This window comes from Heterocephalus glaber, unplaced genomic scaffold, assembly GCF_053883595.1.
Source record: "Heterocephalus glaber isolate CG9 unplaced genomic scaffold, H.glaber_assembly_v1.0 deba00001550, whole genome shotgun sequence".
Taxonomy (NCBI): domain Eukaryota; kingdom Metazoa; phylum Chordata; class Mammalia; order Rodentia; family Bathyergidae; genus Heterocephalus; species Heterocephalus glaber.
The window spans coordinates 19,437,911-19,459,467 of record NW_028258343.1 but is presented as its reverse complement, the minus strand read 5'-3'; the positions used below and the strand labels follow the sequence as shown (position 1 = coordinate 19,459,467).

The 21,557-nt window shown below is 40.3% G+C and overlaps 1 protein-coding gene and 1 pseudogene across 2 annotated transcripts in view; one reads left to right on the top strand and one right to left on the bottom strand.

Annotated features, from left to right (window-relative positions):
- The window catches only part of LOC101710876 (sodium/potassium-transporting ATPase subunit beta-1 pseudogene), a 52,898-nt pseudogene extending 44,415 nt beyond the window's left edge, over positions 1 to 8,483 (bottom strand). Inside the window, exon 1 of the transcript XR_015442475.1 lies at positions 8,362 to 8,483. The product of XR_015442475.1 is annotated as a sodium/potassium-transporting ATPase subunit beta-1 pseudogene (transcript). The remainder of the gene's footprint in view (positions 1 to 8,361) is intronic.
- The window catches only part of LOC101711603 (putative NBPF family member NBPF7), a 97,620-nt gene extending 86,088 nt beyond the window's left edge, over positions 1 to 11,532 (top strand). Inside the window, exon 15 of the mRNA XM_087190160.1 lies at positions 11,511 to 11,532. The gene's annotated coding sequence lies outside the window, so the exon portion shown is untranslated. The remainder of the gene's footprint in view (positions 1 to 11,510) is intronic.
- Positions 11,533 to 21,557: the final 10,025 nt, after the last annotated feature.

Genomic DNA, 21,557 nt, shown 5'->3' with positions numbered 1-21,557 from the left:
TTCTATGCATTCTTTTATTTATTTGACAATTCAGTGCTAATCTATTGTGTGCCTAAAACTATGGATATGCAAGCAGAGATGGGACAAAATTCTTTTCCTTGATGATCTCATAGTAGTCTAGGGCCTGGTCATAACTGCAAACTTCAAGATACTATCACCAGGGATGGAGATTTAGCTCAGTGGTTCCGCTGCCTGCCTCACAAGTTTGGATCCCCAGTACCAAAAAAAAAAAAAAAAAAAAGATTTGTGCACTTCTTCCTCAAAATTGGAAAAATACATAATGAGATAATTTATAGTATATTACCTAAGTATCATTTGATTTTTTCACTTTTTCATCACAGCTTTTGAAATAATGTAAAAGCAAGCTGGAAATAACCAAGACAGAAGTACTCAGTAGAATAGTCAATTAGTCAAAAAATAAATACCCTCTTCCCCAACTTGGGGTCCTATTTTTGTTGTTTCTTTGTTGGGTTTGCTTGCTTTTAGGCCTATTTCAAATTTTATTTCCTCCTTGAGGAAACTTTCTTTGTTAAACTTCACCAGACATGACTTCTCTCTCTCTTCCCTGAAATTTGCTTATTTTACTTTCTATTATTGTACTTTTGCTTTGTGCCCATTTAGAGCACATGAAGAGAGAAATAGCTCCTTGACAGCTAGTTGCTATTCATTCAAGAATATTTTTGTGTGCCCACAATACCATGCTTACCTTATTATACTTTTAAGTTCATTTACTTCTTCATTAAAATATTAACCTTTTCTGGATATCCAGAGAAATGTTAATAAAGAACAGAGTTGGAGATCTCATATTTCCCAATTTCGAAGTTTACCACAAAGCTCCACTAATCTGTATGATGCAGTGTAGGTCCCGGCATAAAGATTACATCTGGACCAATCCAATAGGTGACAGAAGTGAAGCCCTGTGTATGGCAGCAAAGAGTTTTCATAACCACACCAAGGTGATCTAGTAGGAAAAGGACAATATTTCCAAGAAGGAAGGTTAGAAAAACTGGATAGTCACATGCTAAAAAAAAAAAAAAGAAAGAAATTGGATCCTTATACCATGTGTAAAAATTAACTCAAAATGGATTAAAACCCTAATGGTAACAGCTAAAAATTATAAAACTCTTAGAAGGAAACAATAAAACCTTCATGACATTGGATTGGGAAACAGCATCTTGGATTTGACACTAAAAACACAAAGGAAAAACTTGTTAAATTGGACCTCATCAAAATGTAAAACTTTCGTATATCAAAGGTACTATCAAAACCATGAAAATGCAATCCATAGAATGGGTAAAATGTTTGTGAATCATATGTCTTTAAGGGAATAATATCCAGAACATATAAACAAGTCATACGACTGAACAACAAAAATGGGTATAATCTTAGAAAGTATAAAGAATTGGAAAAGACATTTTGCTAAAGAAGACACACAAAGAGCCAACAAACCCATGCAAAGATATTCCACATCACCACTCATTATGGAAATGCAAATCAAAGGCACAAAGAGGAGCTATTCACATCCATTAAGAAGTAACCTTCCCATCACTGCAATACAATGCCATCTAAAGGAAGAGAGGTTTAATTTGCCTGGAGTTTTCAGGGGATTCAGTTCATTCTTAGCTGGCTCCAAGGCAGAAACATCATGGTGGACCAAAGATGATTCATTTCTGTCCACTGGGAAGCAGGAGGGAAAGTGCCAGACAGGAAGAGGGTGAGGGGCCAGATATGGAGCCCAAGGTCACAGCCCTGTGACTCACCCAGACACCTCCAGAGGAGTGCCTTCCTAATACCTTGGGTGGCTCCTAAGTCAATCAAGCCGACAGTCCAGCTGAACTGTCGCAGAGAGCAAAAACAAAACAAAAGCCAGAAACTAACCAGTCTTGACAAGGATATAGAGAAAGGAAGACCTTTGTGCATTGTTAGTAGGATGGTAAAATGGTGTAGCACTGCGGAGAACAGTTTGGCAGTTCCTTGGCAAATTAAACACAGAATTATCTTATGAGGCAGCAGTTACACTTCTATGTCTATACCCCAAAGAACGGAAAGCCAGGGACTTGAACAGATGTTTGTACCCTTATGTTCACAGCAGCGTGCTTCACAGTAGCCAAATGGTAGAAAAATGCAAGTGTCCACCATAGGTGCATAAGTAAACAAATTGCGGTATACATGTGTATAACATACAATACTCAGTGTTTAAAAAGGAAGAAACATTTTGGTATATAATCTTGGAAACTTGAAAACATTATGCCAAGTAAAATAAACTAGTCATCAAAGGATAAATATTGTATGATTGCTTTTATACAAGATTCCTAGGGTAGTCAGATCCATAGACAGGAAGTAGAATATGTTGCCAAGGGGGAGGGAGAACAGGGGAGTTGCTGTTTAATGTGTAGAGTTTCTCTGGGTCCATGAAGGATGACTGTGGATGTTGGTGATGGTGACTCAGCCATGTGAGCACACTTAATTCCGTAGAACTGTGTCCTTTGATGGCCAGCATAGAGTTCTATGTTTTAAATGTTTTACCACAAAAAATGATTTTTGCTCTTCAGCTTCTGTGGCTTATTTTCCTAGCTGCCTGAAACTTGATTTTTATATTCATTAGCATCTTTCTGGACCTTATTGATGAACAAAGATGATCTACTGAGATTTAATCAGTTATACTCTGAAAGCATCTGTATTGTTGATAATTTAACCCAGAATGGAAAATCAACAACAGAGTCCTTGAGCTCAAAAATAATTGAATCTAACTCCTGAGTTTTCCAGAGACCTTGGGGGATTTCGTGACTTGAGTAAATAACAAGCTGCCCTCTGGTGTGATGGGTCCAGTCCCTGACTGCTGGAGCAGAGGCCAGGAGGCCTGTAGGCTCTGCCGCACTTGGGGTGCAAATCATATTAGCCAGGAAAACAAAGTTCAGTACTGACAAATTCAGTAAACAAAACAGCCTTTAGAAAAACAGGATCAGAAAAAGGCTGGAGAAAACCCCAAGGCAGTTGCATTTGAAGACCCACAACCCTCAGTAGTTGCAGGTCAAAGGGGCTAAACTGTTCATGTCTGCCCAGCTCTGTCTGCTACCAGTGCTGACCTATGGTGCACACTTCAGAAGGAGTGAATGAGCTTTGTTTTGCTGTTTGCTCTTCATCACTTCATCAGAACATCAGGTTAATGTAAATGTATTCTCAGAAAGTCACAATACTTTCTTCTGGGAGATGGAAACATATGTAAAGGAATAAAGGCAGGAGCTCAGAAACCACGGTGCATGCAGCCCTCATGGCCTCTTGAAGGAAGAAGTGCACAAATCTTCCAACACGCTTTTAGAATTAAAATGTCTTATTAAGAATGGCCTAGCTCGAATTTCGGGAATGATGGGACAGACAGTTCCAGAAATAGTGAATAAAATAATCTTTGACTCGTGGTGTGTTTATTCACACAGTGACCACTGACTGGGCGCCTTCCATGATCTCCATGCCTGGGATCAGGAGCTCTCGGATGCCAGGTGAACAAAAGAGTGAGACACACCTGTGCAACACTGCAGGCCTGGAAGAGACCTGTGACCAGAGAACAGTGAGGGAGGGGCTCTGGGTAGCATTCAGCCTTTGTGGGACTTTTTCTTTTTTTCAGTTACCCTACTGAGCATTTTTCTCTTAACTGAGCCAGCCCAAATCAAACTTCTTCAAAACAATAATTGGCGTTCTCATTTTGCAGTTGAGGACACTAAAGTGTAGAGAGGCTAAGTAATTCATCGAGGTGATTATGTCGTTTGCAGTAGGATCCTTTCTGTCAAACGGATGCAATCTTCGTGATGGAGTAGAATAGTGGTGTCCATGTGGGGAGCTGACTCAGGCTTCTATCTTGCTCATTTGCAATCTCTCTAGCTATCCCCAACTCCTTATCTCCAAAAGTCTGTCTTCCAATTTCCTGTTATCTCTCCTCTATTTATTTATATTTTATTTATGTTTGACAGAAAACCTGTAATTCTGAACTCTCTCAGTTTGGCTGATTCTGCTTAGCCTGATGGTCTCAAGTTTCATCCTTTTCCCTGCAAATAGCATGATTCCATTCCTCTTTAGGGCTGAATTATACCCCCTTGTGTATGTATACCGTTTTTTCTCTACCCATTCATCTGTTGACAGGCATCTTGGCTGCTTCCAGAAATTACCTTCCGTGAGTTACACTGCTATACACATGGGTATGCATGTATCACTGGCGTATGGTATTTTCAGGCACATACCCAGAAGCAGTATTGCTGGATCAAATAAAATATCCACTTTTAGTTTTTTGAGAAATTTCATACTCATTTCCATAGTGATTGTGGTAATTTACATTCTCATGAATAACATAGGAGAGTTCGCTTTCCCTTCCAAACTTAGCAGCATTCATCGTGTGTGTGTGTGTGTGTGTGTGTGTGTGTGTGTGTGTTTGTGTGTGTGATGACTAGGGTAAGATGAAATCTCAAAGTTGTTTTGATTTGCAACTTCCTAATGGCTAAAAATATTGTACTCAAAAGGCCATTTGAACTTCCTCTTTTGAGAAGTGGCTATTTGGTTCATTTTCCCATTTTGAGAGAGTCATTCATTTTTGGAGGGTTAACGTTTTGGGTTCTTTCTATATTCTAGATCTTAGTCCTCTTGCAGAAGAGTAGCTACCAAAAACTTTCTCCCATTCCATAGTCTGTCTTTTCAGTCCATGAATTATTTCTTGTGCTGTGCACAACTTTATAATTCAATGCAATCCCATTCACTGATTTTTGACATTATCCCTGTGCTATTTGCATTCTATTCAGGAAATCTTTGCCCATGCCTATGGGTTCAAGTGTTTCCCCTCTGCTTTCTTCCAGCAGTTTCAAAGTTTCTGTATTTAAATCGAGGTCTTTGCTCCATTTTTATTAGATTTTAGTACAGAGTGAGAAATAAGGATGTAGCTTTAGTCTTCTGCTAGTGGATAGGCAGTTCCCCTGGCACCATTTGTTAAAGAGGTTGTTTTTCTCCATTATATGTTTTTGGTTCCTTTATCAAGAATCAGATGGCAGGGGGTGGGGGGGTCTGAGTCTTCTGTACAGTTCCACTGGTCCACCTACCTGTTTCTGTACCAGTGCATTTTTAAAATTATACCTTGGTAGTATAACTTGAAATCTGATATATGATACCTCCAATTTTGCTCTTTTTGCTTAGCGTTGCTTTGGCAATTCTAGGTCTTTTCTGATTCCACATGAGTTTTAGGATTGCTTTTTCTAGTTCTGTGAAGAATGTTGTTGGTCTTTTAATGGGGATTGCATGAAATCTATAGATCTCTTTCAGTAATATGGCCATTTAAGCAATATTAATTCTGCCTATACAAGAACAAGGGATACCTTCCCATATTCTAATGTCCTTCTCTATTTCTTCTCTCAGATTTCTGTAATTTTCATTCTAGAGGTCTTCATCTCCTTGATTAGGTTGATAACTAGATATTTATTTTGTAAGCACTGTGAATAGAATTGTTTTCCTAATATTTTTCTCAGTAGATTCATTATCAGTATATAGTTATGCTATTAATTTTAGTGTGTTGATTTTCTATTTTGTGCTATTCTTTTTTTGTTAAAAAATTCACATAACAAAAATAGTATGTATAGAAAAAGACCACTATGGACATACTGTAAAAATACTTTCCCCTGGGTAGTAAGCTGAAATATAAAAAATAATTTTTACCTTTTATTTGTTAGATGTGATTTGAATATTTTTATTACCAACTATCACGCATTATTTTGCTTTGAAAACCTCTCTCTAGGTCACACAACAGTATTGAAACCTTGAGTTATCTTACTGCAAATGTTACACTCTTGAGCACAAAGAATAGGCTGCTTTGCAACCCAACTCTAGGATAAAATATTTAGAAGAGAAATCTCACCCCCTTACATCTACTTTCTCACTTCTTGTTCTTACAAAGGCTATTAAAATGTGCTGGGAGAGTACCCCCTGAAGTGCAGGAGATCTGTCCAGAACACCCTGGGCCTGCTCCAGCCCCTAGGTTTAGATGTGTACCCACACTTTAATCCCCCATGTCATGTAATCCTCTAGGACATAAAACGGAGGGGCTGCTGCGTCCTGGGGTCTCTCGGGTCAGGTGTGAACAGGTAGGATTCATTTGCTCCTGGGCAGCTTTCCCCAGCGGTGGGGACCAACTCACATGGAATCTGAGCTTCCATCATCTTTTGCTGCCTGTCTGTAAGTAAAAAACCCACTGCACACAACTCGTAACCTCTGGGTGTTCTGTCTCTGCAGACTTAGGACAAGCGGGTAGTCAGTCTTCAGTGAATCTGCTTCACACTCCTTTAGGAGAAAAAGTCCCTGAGACCCTCTGACCGTAATGAAATCCTGTTTACTGAAGGAAAAGTGGAACCTTCTCAGCCCTGTACAGACATGTCCAGGCACTCCTGCTGAGCCTGGGGACTGTGATGCCATCGCCGGAGCCCTGAGCTGGGCAGCCTGGGCTGCCTCCTGAGACTGCAGACACTGCTCTCTGAGAGTGAGAGAAGATCTGCATCCCTCCTGTTCTTAGTTCAGTTTTGATGTATTTTCCTCACAACCGGAAGCAAATAATCTGCATAATTTCACAGGAAATTTTTAATAATTTCCTCAGTAGTTATAAAAGGCACCTAGAAAAGAAGGAAGCAGCCGGGGATTTAGCTCAGTGGTTTCGCCGCCTGCTGCGCAAGCGCAAGGACCCGAGTTCCATCGCCGGTACCAAAAAAAAGAAGGAAGCAAACACAGCAGGAGCCTTTACATTTTCAGAATCACATTTGCTGTACAAAAGCAAATAGCAATTACTTTGGTCTCCTCCATTGAAACTAGGTGAAAATGATCTCCCCTTAGAAATTAAAACAATGAGGAAAATACCAAAACACAAACCAAAAAAAAGGAGGAAAATAAAGCAATTGCCAAACAATTGAAGAGCAAAATAAATACATAGTATATTTAAGAAATCCATTCATTGGTTCTAATGACAGTCATTTTCTTTCTACATTGGTAGCCAGAAGAGGGATTTTCACTGGACTCCACCATAGAGAAGTTCAGGATTCAAGGTTTTGGATGTGACTCAGAGGTAGCAGGAATAATAGTTCTTACATGGTAACCTCTTAATATAGTAATAATCCTAGAATTATGATAGAGTAGTCTAACTTCCCGAGTGTCCTTCCGGTGCTTAGGTAAAAGCAAGCATGACGTCCCATTCTCCTGTTCCCTGGGGCTGCCTTCCTTAACTAAGGGAGAGAGCGGTGGCATTTAGATTTCATCTAATCTGCCTTTAGGGAATTATGGCTCATTGTAGCAATTATAAGTTACATTTATAATGAACAGTAAAGGGAAAAACCTTTCAAGTGCAGTTTATTAGGCTTTGAAACCCTTCTTCAGAATGGACAACCAAGATATATTTATAGGACAATGAAATTCTTCAGTGACAATGTTCAGTTGTGTCCAAGAAATTCACATCTGTGCCGTGCCCTGCCCTACATGGCCACTCCTAGCGCATTTCCTCCAATCATCCCTAATTAACCCTGGAACAGCACAGCAGTTCCAGTGCTCTGCCAACATTCCAATCCGGCAGTCCACGACATTAATTTGCATAGTCCATAAATATCCTTTTACATATTTCACAGGTTTTTTTGCTGTGCTTTTAGTCTGAAGATTTCTATGTAAGTTCTGTAAAAGGTCAGAAATGACCATCTCTATTTCTTTGCTTTCTTTTTATTTCTAGATATCATGCAAAGTTTCCCTGTGCCTTTCCCTCTCTTCCTCTCTCTGTTAAATCTCTTTTTCTGTAAGGGCTCCGTGGTCTTCTCAAAATCCAACCAGAGCCTTCTTCCTTGAGAAGTCCTTTCTGACCATCCTGACACTAGCTCCTTCACTTTGCTGTTCTCCTACAGCATTTCTCACACCCACCGCTCCCCTAACCCCTGTACTATATTATCATATTAGTTAGGATTGCTAGTTCCTTGAAAAGAAAAAAAAGACCCCATCTGCCTGTCCTGTGTTCTCCAACCTCTCCTGTTCACTCAGTGAGCATTTGCTAAGGTTTTGTTTCAATGTTGGGCCCTCACCTTTTCATTCCAGACTTTCTATCACAGGTTTATGAAGTTCAAGTATTTATCTAATATCTATAAGGCTATCAACTTCCAATAACTTCAACTTAGATCTCAAGATATATATATATAGATATATATATATATAAATATATGTATCCAATTTCCTTTCAATATCCCCACTTGAATATTCCACAGACTCTTAAAATCCAACCCACCCAAAGCTGAAGTCATCCTCTCCCCCTGCTTTAAATGTCCGACGAGTTGTTCAAGGCAGAGACCAAAGAATCCATCTTTCCCTTACCTGTCCTCTTCCTGACCAATCACATTGAAATCCAACTGACCGGCCTCAACCCCACCTTCTGTTCTCTGCACCTGCACTGTTTTAACCCGGAGCACAATGTTCCTCAGTCGGACACCTACCATGGGTCCCTGCGTGCTCTGCTGTGACAGTCTTGAATAAGGACCAGCATCCATAAGATGCCCTAGGAAACCTCAGGTGATGGTGCCCTGACCCTGCCTTTCTGACGCATTCCCTGTCCTGCTCCCTGTGGCTAACTGTGCTCTGGGGCTCTTCACTTCCTCTAGCTGCTGGTGCATCCATTTCGTTGTCTTCTCGGTGCCATTTCCAGGCCTGGGATGCTTTTCTTCTCTCCACCCTACCATTCACCCAGCTGACCCTATCAGTTCTCAGCTTAACATTCGCACACCCTGGGTTGTTACCTCCTGGAACACTTATGAAACCTTCATGGTACCTGTCACATTCGATGTTATGTTTCGCTCTTCACCAGTTAGGGAAAAAACCATGGCTATGTTGCTCACAGTTGTATTTCCCATGCCTCAAAGTCTCTGGTGAGTAGGAGGGACTCAAAAGATATTTGTTGAATGAGTGATTTAACTCAGTGATTAGGCGATGATTTAGCCAACTATTTCATAACTTTATACTATGTCTGCTATGGTTTGAATGTGTCTCCCAAAATTAGGATGTTGAAACTTATTGCTGATAAATGGTATTAAGAGGTGGGGTGGCGTAAGTCATGAGGACCACCCCGTGAGGAAATTAGTGGCCTGACAAGAGGTCCCAGGTGTAGCCATTCGCCTCTCCTCCCTTCTGCTTCTCCTTCCCTCCTGCCCTACAAGATGCCAAAATGAGGAAAGGGCTTCAGCAGGCACCAGGCTTTCTGATGCTTTGATTTTGGACTCAGCCTCTAGAACTGCAAAGAATAAATTTCTATTGTTTATAAGTAACCCAGTCTCAGGTATTCGGTTATAGCTGCATAAATACTCTAAGAAAATGTCTTTCATACGTTTCTTTTATCAATACTTAAGTTTCTTCAACAATGAAATAGCAGCAAGACACTGAGGATGACAAGAAAACTAAATGAGTTAATTCATTTAGTTTATGCAGAACGACCTGACACACAGTTAACTTTGTATGTTAGTTTGTATTACAGTACTAGTATTTGTTTAAAAAGAACAATAGTCATCATATTTGTCTAAACTTTATACTTTTTTGGTTGCTAATTTATGCACATCTTGAAATTTACTATAGATGGAAGATTGAATGAATATGTCTGATTCTTATAAAATTATCTCTCAGCCCTGATATTTAATATAATTTTTGTGGTATGAACTCTTAACATGAGACTGATCTTTTTAATAACTTTTTCAATGTACAGTACAGTACTGTTGACTATAGGCACAATGTTGTACAGAAGAATTCTGAAATTCATCATCTTGCATAACTGAAATTTCATACTTGGGTTACAAGATAAGCTTTGGCATATGAAAATTATGAAATGTTTATTTGGGCAGAAAGGATGCATGAACTGTGTAGCTACAAACTGAGAGGAATTCAGGAACTCTGCCAAAGAGGCCTGAGCGGAAGAATTTCATAGGATGATTGCAATTGCAAGACTAAAAAAAATTTGATTGGATAAAGTGGAGCTGTATCTTCAGATCGTTACCATGAGAGTCCCTAGTTAGAGATAGCCTGGCACTTTCAGATTGGCTAGGACCATTTGTGCTGGGTTGGGTTTCCGTTTGCTTACGAGGAGCCCAGGGAACTAGGGCTTCCTAATCAATGATTTCTCCACTAAGTATTTTAACATGGTTTAACAGTAAATCCCCATGTCTCCCTGCACACAACCCCGGAGAGGAACATCTTATTCTACATTTCAATGAGTTTGACCATTTTACATTACTTATATAAATGGAATCACGCAATGTTTGTTTATCTGTGTCTGGCTCATTTCTTAAGAGAGTCCTACAGATTCACCTGCATTGTCATATATAGAAGCATTTCCTCCGTTTCTAAGCCTGAATAAAGTTCCATGGTTTGTATATACCACTTCTCCCTTATCTAACCTCTTAAGCAAATTCTTGAGTCATGAACGCACACTCTGACTGAAGCATTCATTAATAGTATGAATCCTCTAACTATTTCTCATATTATTTTGCAATACCTCAAATTGATATGGTAAACTTTTAAAGTTGTTGTACCAAATTCATTCTTAAATATATTACATTATTGTTGTGCTATCACAAGAAAGTATAACTGAATATGTTATACCTTTGTTACATGTTCTCTTGCCAAAATATTGTGTTTGTTAAACCTTAAGGAAGAATGTATTAGACTCCATCTGTTGAGGGGGCTGTTGGCTATGATGTGGAAATTTGTAGCTAGGATAATTATTCTCTTTTCTTACCCTTGCAAGCAAAGAACTCACCAAAATCATATCACTTGGTATGAAGCCTCTCACCGCTTTTTAGAGACGTAAAATTAATGCGTATGGTCATGTGGCCGGTGTCTAGAGGCAGGGAGACGAGAATGTTCCACCTCAGCATGTGCACTTTGGCATTCACTGTTTCAAGCTGGAGGCAACTGAGAACCAACAAATTCAGAAAAGAGACTTGTTAACGCTTCCTTACTGACTAACAGCAGCGAATGCTGGGAAATGAATTTCTATAAATTCTCCTTCAAGGTGGAGCTAATCCCAGAAGAGAGATGATAAATAAACTCCATCCCAGGGTTCTGCCTTTGAAGGAGAGGGAAAAGATAGTTCTACCTGTAAAACAGTCTTCTAACTTCTTACCTTATATTTGTTCCTCCAAAACTCTGTCTCTTCTAGAAAAGCATTTTTGTCCTTCCCGCAGGTGTCTTTCCTCCCTCTCCCTTTCACCTATGAAGCTAGGTGTGTGTCCCTAACGGCAGCCATTCCACGTGCCAACTGCTGTGTTGCTGGATTTCTCATCCGTACCGGCAAGCCTTATTCTCCCCGTTAGTCTGTCTTGTCAGTTTAATTGACAGTCCCCCGGCAACTAAACACAATAGGATAAAAGCAGTTTTCTCTCCTCCTGTGAAAGCTATATTGCTATAATAAAATAATAAAATGAGCCAGTAGACTTGTAATTGTGCTGACCTTTAAATCCTGTCATTTGACTCCCTTTCAGGAAAAACCGCACAGAAACCCAATTCATCCCTGCAGCGCGTTGTTGGATGAGGCCCAGTGCTGACGTGAGTGGGAGCAGAGTCCGTCCGTCCGTGCAGGAGCGGCAATGCGCAGGGCCGGTGTCCTTAGAAACGCGGTGCTCCTGCGGGGCCGTCTCCGACAAGGCAGTGGTGTGAAGGACTTTTCCACTGGATCAGTGAGAATATTTCTTTTTTCCAGCTGTAGGGAGCATTTCCCTCTTTCTCCCCCACCTCCTCCTGGGGATTGACTCCAAGGCCTTTGCACGGAGCTACATCACCAATCCATCCCTTCCTTTCCATTTTAACGGTCTCCCCAGTTGTGAAGTTGCTGAGTCTGGGCTAGAACTTGTGACCCTCCTGTCTCAGCTTCTGAGCGTGCTGAGATCCCAGGCGTGCACCACCACACCCAGCTCCACTTCTGTCTTTCCTTCTGTCTAAAAGCAAAAATTTATAGCAATAAACAATACTAGCTCATTCTTTTTACTTAGGTCTTTTTGCACTTTGTGAAATTAGTGCTCCATACACTAAAGTGTTTGGTTTTAAAAAGAATATGTTTTATAATATTAAAGGACAGAATCAAAACTAAATATGAGGTTACAAAACAGATTGCTTGAAAACAACATGAATGTGTCTCATCCTATTAAACAACAATGCAGTATTTTGTATAGTGGTTTGGAACTTCTATAGAGATAACTCCATTAAGACTCACCTGATCAGCAAATTATGTCAAGTGACTTCAATAAATGAAGCAAACCTAAGCCCTTTAACTGCTTTTGAAATTTAAGTCTTGACACAGTAAAATTACAGGAAAAACACATGGCAATTTTACTTACCTTTCTACTATGAAGAAATCCAAATAGTTTTGTCATACCTATCTCATACGACAAAGCTTTCTGCTGCTGCGTCCCCATCTGGAGGTGGAGATAACAGGAAAATATTTCTCCAGTAACAGTTTATCATGACAGAGCTGGTAGGATAGGGGATCATTTCTTGGGGGCGTGAATCCCAGTTCTTGCAGGGCGCCCTAGCTTGACGTTTGTGAGTCCCTCAGGATCTGTGTTGAAACCTAGCCCCGATGTAATGGTTGCAAGAGGTGTGGCTTTTGCAGAGAACTGGGCCATGCAGGTGGGCTCTGTCCTCAAGAATGGGACCGGGCTGGGGGGACATGGAGAGGCGCTGTTGCCCTCTGCCACAGGAGCACAGAGCGGGAAGACCTCGGGGAACCCTGAATGCTAATGCTGCGAAGCTGGGAGTGGTGGTGCACACCTGTAATCCTAGCTGCTCAAGAGGCAGGAGGATTGCAAGTTCAAAGCCAGCTTGTGCAACTTAATGAGACTGTCTCAAGATACTAACAAAAAGGGCGAGGGATATAGGTTCCTGGGTTCAGTTCCCAGTAGTGGAAAAAAGGAAAAGAAGTGTTGCTGCTTTGACATTCGTCTTCTCAGGCTGCAGAACTATGGGAAACAAATTCCTGTTCTAAACTCCCCAGTCCTGGTGCATTGTGTATAACAGCTCAGACAGACAGAGCCTCACTAAGCCTCAGAGTGTGGCTCTATCTTGACCCACCTCTCCCTTTCCTCATCCCTCTGTCCTCAGGAGTTCAGGTCCCCGCAGCAATTTCCGGTTTCCCTCAGGGATTACACACGCTGCTGGCACTGGTGCACACCTCCCTGGGAGACACCCAGTTCCTGCAAGGCCCCATCTCATGCAACCCAGGACACATCGATACAGCACCCCGGCATTTGCAGTTGAATCCATGGGCTTTATAATTCTGTGCAAAAGCCACAAAGTGGGACTGAACGAAGTTTCTGGGGTAAATGCTGTAGACACCAGGTAAATGGGTTACACACTCAGTCACCTGCTCCTGCAGTGTACAACACTGAAGAGAGCTGGCGCGACGGCTCCAGTGCACCCAAGCTCTCATGGGGCCTCTTTTGAAACTGCAGGCTGCTTCTTGCTCTGCACTCCGAAGGGCCAGTAGAAGGTCAGGATTTGGCTCCCCAGTCCCGCATTTCGGAGCAGACTGAAGCTGAAGCTTCCTTCTTGCAGCTCTCCCACCCCGATGCGATGACTTTCAACCCACGGAGCGAATGTCAACCAGAAAGGAGTATCTACAGCTCTGCCAGTACCCCGGAGTCACCTCAGCATTCCTTTCTACCTATGGAACACTTTCCGAAAAAAAAAAAGAATCCATTTAATCCCATTTTATGCGACCCAATATGTTTTCACAAATGGGAGATTTTCTCAAATGTGGCATTCATAACCATCTGCCTGAGTTTATGAGGCAGCGGACCTCACCATTCAGACAGTCTGACCTAACTGGATGTTAACGCACCGTGAGCAGCGAGAGAAAACAGACAAGCCAACCAGCAGAACCACATGTTTATTCACACAGACAGCCTCAGTCACCGGAAAACTCTGCATTTAATTACATTGCATGCTTCTGGGATTTCACGAGAGATTTTAGAGACAAGAATTACTATGCACCCTCCCTAAAGAAGTATTTGTGGTTAGCATGCTTCTGCATGGGCTAGATCCATTACAGTCTTAATCACTACATCACCTATCCAAAACCTCCAAAAAGCATATTTGGGCCAAAACTACACTTATGTGGTTAATTCCATAGGCAGCTTGATTTGTTCAACTTAATTCGAGGCAGTCTGGCTTTTCCATGTAAATTTCAGGAGGCAAACAAGCCACTTGTACTTTACATAGAATAATTGGTTCATAATCTGTTTATGTAAGCTGAAGCCTGACAGAGAGCTTAATTTTGACCAGACTCATTCAACTAAGATGTGTTCAACTTCCACATGAGTCCTACAATTTGGTAATTTTGTATTTGATCCTGCAGTCTTTGTCTTGTCTTGTGTTTAACCCTCTGATCACACAGTCAACTGAAGGGTCTCAAAGAGATAACCAAGAAAATGTGTGCACTCCAGGAACCAGCTAGCAATTTCCCAGCTTCTTAAGGAAGAAGAGAAATTCTCTCCAACCTTTTGGCCAGGTAAGCTATACGGTTTATGTCAAGAGAGGAACTGACTACTGAAAATCAAAGTCTTTTCACTGCCAGTAAAACTGTATAGAAAAATACAATCTTACAAGTTATAATGAAGAAACAGAGATCTTTCTCTCTACTTCACAAAAACACTGAAGAAAATGAGAAGACTTCACAGAAAACAAACCACATGCAAAATGAAAGAAGGAAGAATTTGTCTGACCAAAGGGAAGACAATGCAGCCTGGCTCCAGGAGTATGTGTATTAGAAGAGAGCTCTTTGTCCTGGATATGTTAGGTATTCACCTCAAGGAAACAGGAACTAGGTCATGAAGAGCTCTTAAAACATTGTCCACTAAGAACCCCTAAGTTTATGTTCGGGCACGTAGACATGATTGATTCGATAACAGTATGAACAATTACCGCATCAATTAAGCAAATATTTTTAAAGAAATTACTGCATGTTCAGTTCTTCTGATCTTAGACGACCTGATACCTTTTTTGCACTCTGGGAAAATCCTCCCTCTGATCCATCCCCGTAGAGTTAGGACAGCCATATTCTGCTTTAGCTCTGCCACTCTTTGTGTGCGCAGTTGGGTCACTGTCATGCCTTGAAATCCCATTTCTTTTACATTGTTTTTAGTTTGAGGCCTAAAGCTGAAAATATTCAAGTTGGAAACCTGCCCCAGATATTTAATATCTGTGTAAATCAAGGCATACTTTTTGCTATATTCCCCCTGGTATATGGTGATAATAATAGTATTTTTGTAGTAAGGCAATTATGAAGATTAAATGAAGCAATGCTTCTAAAGCAGGTATGATGCAGGGTCATGGTGAATTTGACAGGAGACAGGGTTCTTGCATAAGGGGAAGAGTGTGTTTTCATCAAGTTTAGTTTCTGCCCTCATGAAGGTTGCCTTCTCACGGCCCAGGCGCTAGAGAGGTCAAATAATTCTGGGTAGAGATAAGTGCATGGAAGGAGAATAAGGAGGATGAAGACACTCCAGTGACAGAGAGCTGTGCGGGAGGGCGGAGACAGAAGGCCACCTGCAGGGACATACCCAGGAGTGGGAGGGGCAGAAAGAGAAGTCTGTGGGCACCGGGAGGCAGTGGCCTTGGGGAGAAGACAAGGGGTCCACAGTGGAGCAGGAGGGGAGAGGGGTCGCCTTTGAGGACCCAGGCAGACCCTGTGGGCGGGGGTAGGGGCATCTTGTTTCGCTCAACCTCCCAAGAGCAGAGTATCTGACATCTGAGCACATCCTTAACCTTCTCCATTGTGAAGGACCTTGTATGTTCTTCATGTTCTTTCTCTCCTGTGCCTTCATGTGCCTTTCTCTCGGCATCTGTTTTCTTTCAAAAAGACTCTGATTCTGTCCCAAACAATTTCAAGAGAAAAATGAACTATTTCTGACTGGGAAGAAATTTCAGCCTCAATTTGTCTTTTGGTGAAATGGTATTTTTTTGGAATTAAAGATGATGCCTTAACATTTAAAAAGAAACCTATCATTTGAGTTTCGTCAAAACTTTTTTCTCAATGTTCCTATATTATCATCAATATTAATAATATTTAGGGCCAGGGATTTAGCTCAGTGGTTCCAGCGCCTGCCTTGCAAGCGCAAGGTCCCGAGTTTGATCCCCAGTACCAAAAAAAACCCCCAAAACAATATTTCTCACATACTTGTATGAATGCATTGATCAGGATATTATTGGGAGTTAATTACTGTAACTATACATGTTATACATGTAACAGCTATATATTCTCTAGTCAAAATGCTGCAAATCCGTAACTATTCCAACATCAGTGATGAAAGAATTCATTTTTAACTCACAGTTTTATGTAGCATTAAATCAAGAGCCAAGAAGTAAATTCAATTATCTGGTTTTGTGATGGAGAGCAACTCTCTCTCTGGTTTATGGCATTGATTTCCCGTCTATAAAAGGAGAAAACCAGATAGAAAGCGGCCGCTCTTTCCCTAAGAATGCTATATCTAGATAGATTTATCTTAGCACATGTACAGTGTGTTATTTAGTCATTTACTTACTATCTTAGATCATTTTGTGCTACTACAACAGAATATCCTGGGTCAAGTAATTTATAAACAAAAGAGATTTCCAGACACTGGCTTCTCTCATATGAGAAACCAAAGGATGAATGATTTAAAGAGCAAGATAAAAGGGCCGGGGATTTAGCTCAGTGGTTTTGCCGCCTGCTGCGCAAGCGCAAGGACCCGAGTTCGATCTCTGGTACCAAAAAAAAAAAAAAAAGCAAGATAAAAGACAGACGAGAGGACACAGAGACACAGAGAGGGAGGCTGTGTAGAGACGGGAGGGCATCTGGGGACCAGCGGACGGGGGGAGAAGGGAGGGAGGAGCAGAGAAAAAGAAGTAAAAAGGTTGAGATGAGATAGGAGCGTGTGCCAACTGCCCAAGGTGAAGGCATTCATGTTGGATCACAAACATACCCTAATAAAAAAGCAGAGATTTCTTTCTGACCGTTCATAATATGATTTATTTGTTCACTTTGCAGTGCTGAGATTCAAACCCAGAGCCCCACACGTGGCAGGCCCGAACTCTGCCATGAGCCTCACCTCACTCTGTTTCTTACAGCTCCCGGGGTCCAAGGAGCCACCTCTGGTGAGGTCCTCTTAGCTGTGTCACCCATGGGGGAGCACAGGCGAAGGCAGCACACATGTACTCCGGGCAAGAAGGCAGGGGGAACGGGCACCAGGGGTCGAGCGTGCTCTTTCATCAGGAGCCCCTATAACTCACTGGCTCTTACCCTAAGGCGCGGGTCCATTCCCATTCGTTAGAGGAAAACCCTGCATCTCCACCTTGCCTTGGGATTTAAGTTACCGACACAGGAACCCTGAGGGAGAGGCTCCTGTATGACAAAGTTTGTGTGTAAATTATCTATCGGTGGAAATGATGTAGTGGTATTATTATATCACCACTGCCTGAACAAATTCTGACCTATATTTATTTCAAAATGCAAAAAAGTTTGTATTTTAATGTTAAAATTTATTTGAACTACTGATATGATAAACATGCAATGAACATCTAAATAACGAGCCTTCCTATCTTGAGCCTGGAAAATTCTTACTGCTGAGTTTCTTCTCCCTTAAAGCTGGTCTTCATTTGCCTCGAAATTCAATAATGACTCCCCTAAGCAAACACCTGGAGGTCCTCCGGTTGGGGAAATGTGTGTCCACAGACACAGTTCTGCACACTCAGTGAGCTCTTTGGCAGTTTTGGAAAGGTGGAAGGTTGGCCACATCCAGACCCAATCTGCTCACACTTGTGTTTATAGCTGGAGAGGCTCCTAAGCAGGGTGGCTCTGGACCCCGCCCATAGCCCCGCCCCGATGGCATCCCCAGGGTGCCTTGTCAGTCCGGACTCTACCCTGTGTGAAGGGCAGAGGGAAAGAACGCTCTGATTGATTCTGGTGTTCTCTGGCCCTATTCTCAGAGCCTAGATCTAAGGATATCTTAATTTCCCTGCGACTTCTATGATACACCTGTGCCAAAATTTAGCATATGCTCCAAAAAAGAGCACTCATTGGTGGTGATTTTAGACAAAGGGGAATTTAAAAGGTTAAGGGCACTTCAGCAAAAAAAGGGGGTAGGGGTGTAGCAATGCTTACTACGTGTCTGGGAAATATTAAACGATACAGAACAACAAGGTAAAAAAGGATAAATCTGATAAAAATATGCACATAATAAGACTAGATGCTAGATGAGTATTTCTCAAGTCTGACAAGCTGTGCTCCAAAGTGTTACTAAGAATCTTCTGGTAGCTTCAAATTGCTTTGTGGAGTTATGTCCAGCTTTGCATAGTTTGGAAAAATCATTACTGCTAGCAGTGCAGCTACCTGGTTTTGCAATGGGAGTGCTCAGGTGAGTAAGCTTGAAAAAATGAGGTAGTGCTGGCTCTTCGGAAGAGATACTGTGCTGTATCAATAGCGTTAAAAATAAAGGATTTAAAGATAGGAAATAAATTTGCTATGTGAGTATAAGACAGAGCTTAGAGCAGTAAGAGCTTTTCTCAAAGGCACAGTTCAATAAAGCAACCAAATAATCAACTTGGGTCTGTGGATGCTTTTCTGAACTAAGGTCTGGTCATAGGCAGGAATGTTTTTATTGTAATTTTCCTGATTTATTTTGAGGCTTTCTGTTGTTCAAAATTTCAATAATATTTTTGCATTCAAATGGGTTTCTCAAGTACACAAAGGTTGCAAACTAATGACCCACAAGAGCAACTTTACTTTGGATGGGGGAGACAAGTATCACCCCAGCCTGCTTCTGATACACCCACCAAGGGACCAGGGTGGCTAAGACCTTGCCCAGAATTGTTTATAAGGGAGGGAGGGAGGGAGGGAGGGAGAGAGAGAGGGAATTTTTGAAAGAATTTATGAAAAGGTTGCTTGGAAAACTATTTCTAAAATTTTTATATTTCTGATTGTCATTACCTAGCTAGTTTTTTTAAAAACCACATCATGGAATTATTTAAAATAAAATTTAAACAATTTATAGTCCACATTTTTGGGGGGATAAAACTACTTACACCAAGTAGTAGTTAGTCTGTAAACTAGAACTTTTCCCGATATTATTATTTAAAGATAATTTATTTTTGTATTTCATTATGTTACTTCAGGAATTAATTTTAAACTTACTGACATTTAGCTAATAGCATTATTCAAGGATTCAGTCTATAATTAATAGGGAAGCTTTGTAGTGATTTTCTTTAGAAAATAAAAATGTTATATGGAGTCAAGTGATGAAGTAAGTTTAATTTCAACCAAATTATGAAACTATAGGGACTTTTTAAAAAATTCATTAAGTTTATTGGTACATTTTAGGTATACAATAAGATGACATTTGTCATTGGAAATTTTTACCTGTACATGATCTTGTTTCTTATTTTTCCCCCCCTTCCCCTGCCCTCCCTTCACCCCCTCCATCCCTCCCTATTTACAAAGACTTTGTTTCCATTTTTTCCTTTTGTCATATTTATTCCTTTCCCTTCTTTCCTTTCCCCTACCCCTCCCACTTCCCCTTCCCCTTTGGACATTTTCTTCTTTTTCACATTATCTATTATACCTTTTGATCCTCATTTACACTTTAAGTTTCTCACACCAGAGAAACTATTTGCTATTTATACATGAGTATCCTATTTATTGCACTTAAGAGTGTGGCCTCAATGTGCATCCATTTAGCTATAAATGTCTCTAGTTTCTCATTCCTTATGGCTGAGTAGTACTCTATTTTATTAAAAAGAAAAAAAAAAGAAAGAAAGAAAGAAAAAAAACACACATCTTTATCCAGTCTCCAGTTGATGGGAAATTTGGGCTGTTTTCCAAGTTTTAGCTATTACAAACTGTGCCACTATAAACACACATATCACTGTGGTATGATTCTTCTAATACCCAGCAGGGAAATAGTTGTACCAAAAGGGACCTCTAATTCTAGCTTTTTGAGGTTCTTGCCATACTGATTTCCACAAAAAAAAAAAAAAAAAAATCAATGAAGCAAAGAGTTGGTTCTTTGAAAGAATAAACAAAATTGACAAACCCTAAGCCAACCTTATCAAAAAAAGGAAAGAAAATGCCCATATCCATGCAATTAGGAATGAAAAGTTTGAAATTTCAACAGACCCAGCAGAAATCCAGAGGATCATCAATACCTACTTCCAGAACCTATACGCCAATAAGATGGAAAACACAGAAGAAATGGGCAGATTCCTAGATATGTGTGAATTAACAAAGTTGAATGCAGAAGACTTAAAAATTCTAAACAACCCAATATCAATCAACAAAATTGAAAATGTAATTAAAAACTTGCCAATGAAGAAAAGCCTGGTGGCTTCACTGCTGAATTCTACAAGACATTTAGAGAGGAACTACTGCCACTACTGTTTAAACTCTTCAATGAAATTGAAAGATAAGCAATGTTCCCAAATTCATTCCTGGAAGCAAGCATTACCTTGATCCCAAAAGCAGAGAAAGACCCAACTGAAAAAGAGGGCCAATCTCACTAATGAACATAAATGCAGAAATCCTCAATAAGATACTGGGAAATAGAATGCAGAAGATCATCAAGAAGATCATACACCCTGACCAAGTGGGATTCATGCCAGGGATGCAGGGATGGTTCAACATATTCAAATCAATCAATGTAATACACTCTATCAATAGAGCCAAGGACAAGAACTATATGATCATCTCAACAGATGTAGAAAAAACATTTGACAAAATCCACACCCATTCGTGGTAAAAACCCTACAGAACATTGGAATAGAAGGTCTTTATCCCAACCTGATAAAAGCCATCTATGACAAACCAACAGCCAATATCATACTAAATGGTCAAAAACTGAAAACCTTCACACTAAAATGAGGAACAAGAGAAGGATGTGCATTGTCACCACTCCTGTTCAATATAGTTTTGGAAACATTAGCCACAGCAATTAGACAAGAGAAAGAAATAAAGGGAATACAGATAGGAAATGAGGAAGTCAAATTGTCATTATTTGCAGATGACATGATACTCTATATAGAGGACCCCAAGAACTCCACCAAAAGTCTTCTAGACTTAATACAAAAAACTATAAGGACATTAAAAAAATATAATTCTAAAGGAGAATTTTGCCTGAAGGAGAAGAGAAATGTAATTAAATGCCAAATTTAACCATGATGTGTATCCATACACATTGATCATCTTTAATTGCTTAATGTGATTATATTCTGCTTTTAAATTATTAATATTACAAAAGTCATCCTGACTGATGAAATAGGGCTTATAATATTGCTGCTCTAAATGAATTTTTTATAATACAGTGCTTAATAAAGTTTCAAGAAAGAAAAAAAGGAATATATGAAAAGAATAAACCTAAGAATGGCTGTTCTGTTGAGAATTATACATGATCTAATTTAGATAATGCAGTGACTTAGTCTTAATTTGTTCCAAAATTCACTTGTGCCTTAGGATGAACAGCTGGCTAATTTAATAATTTTTGCTGTAATTCATTTGCTTCTGGGTC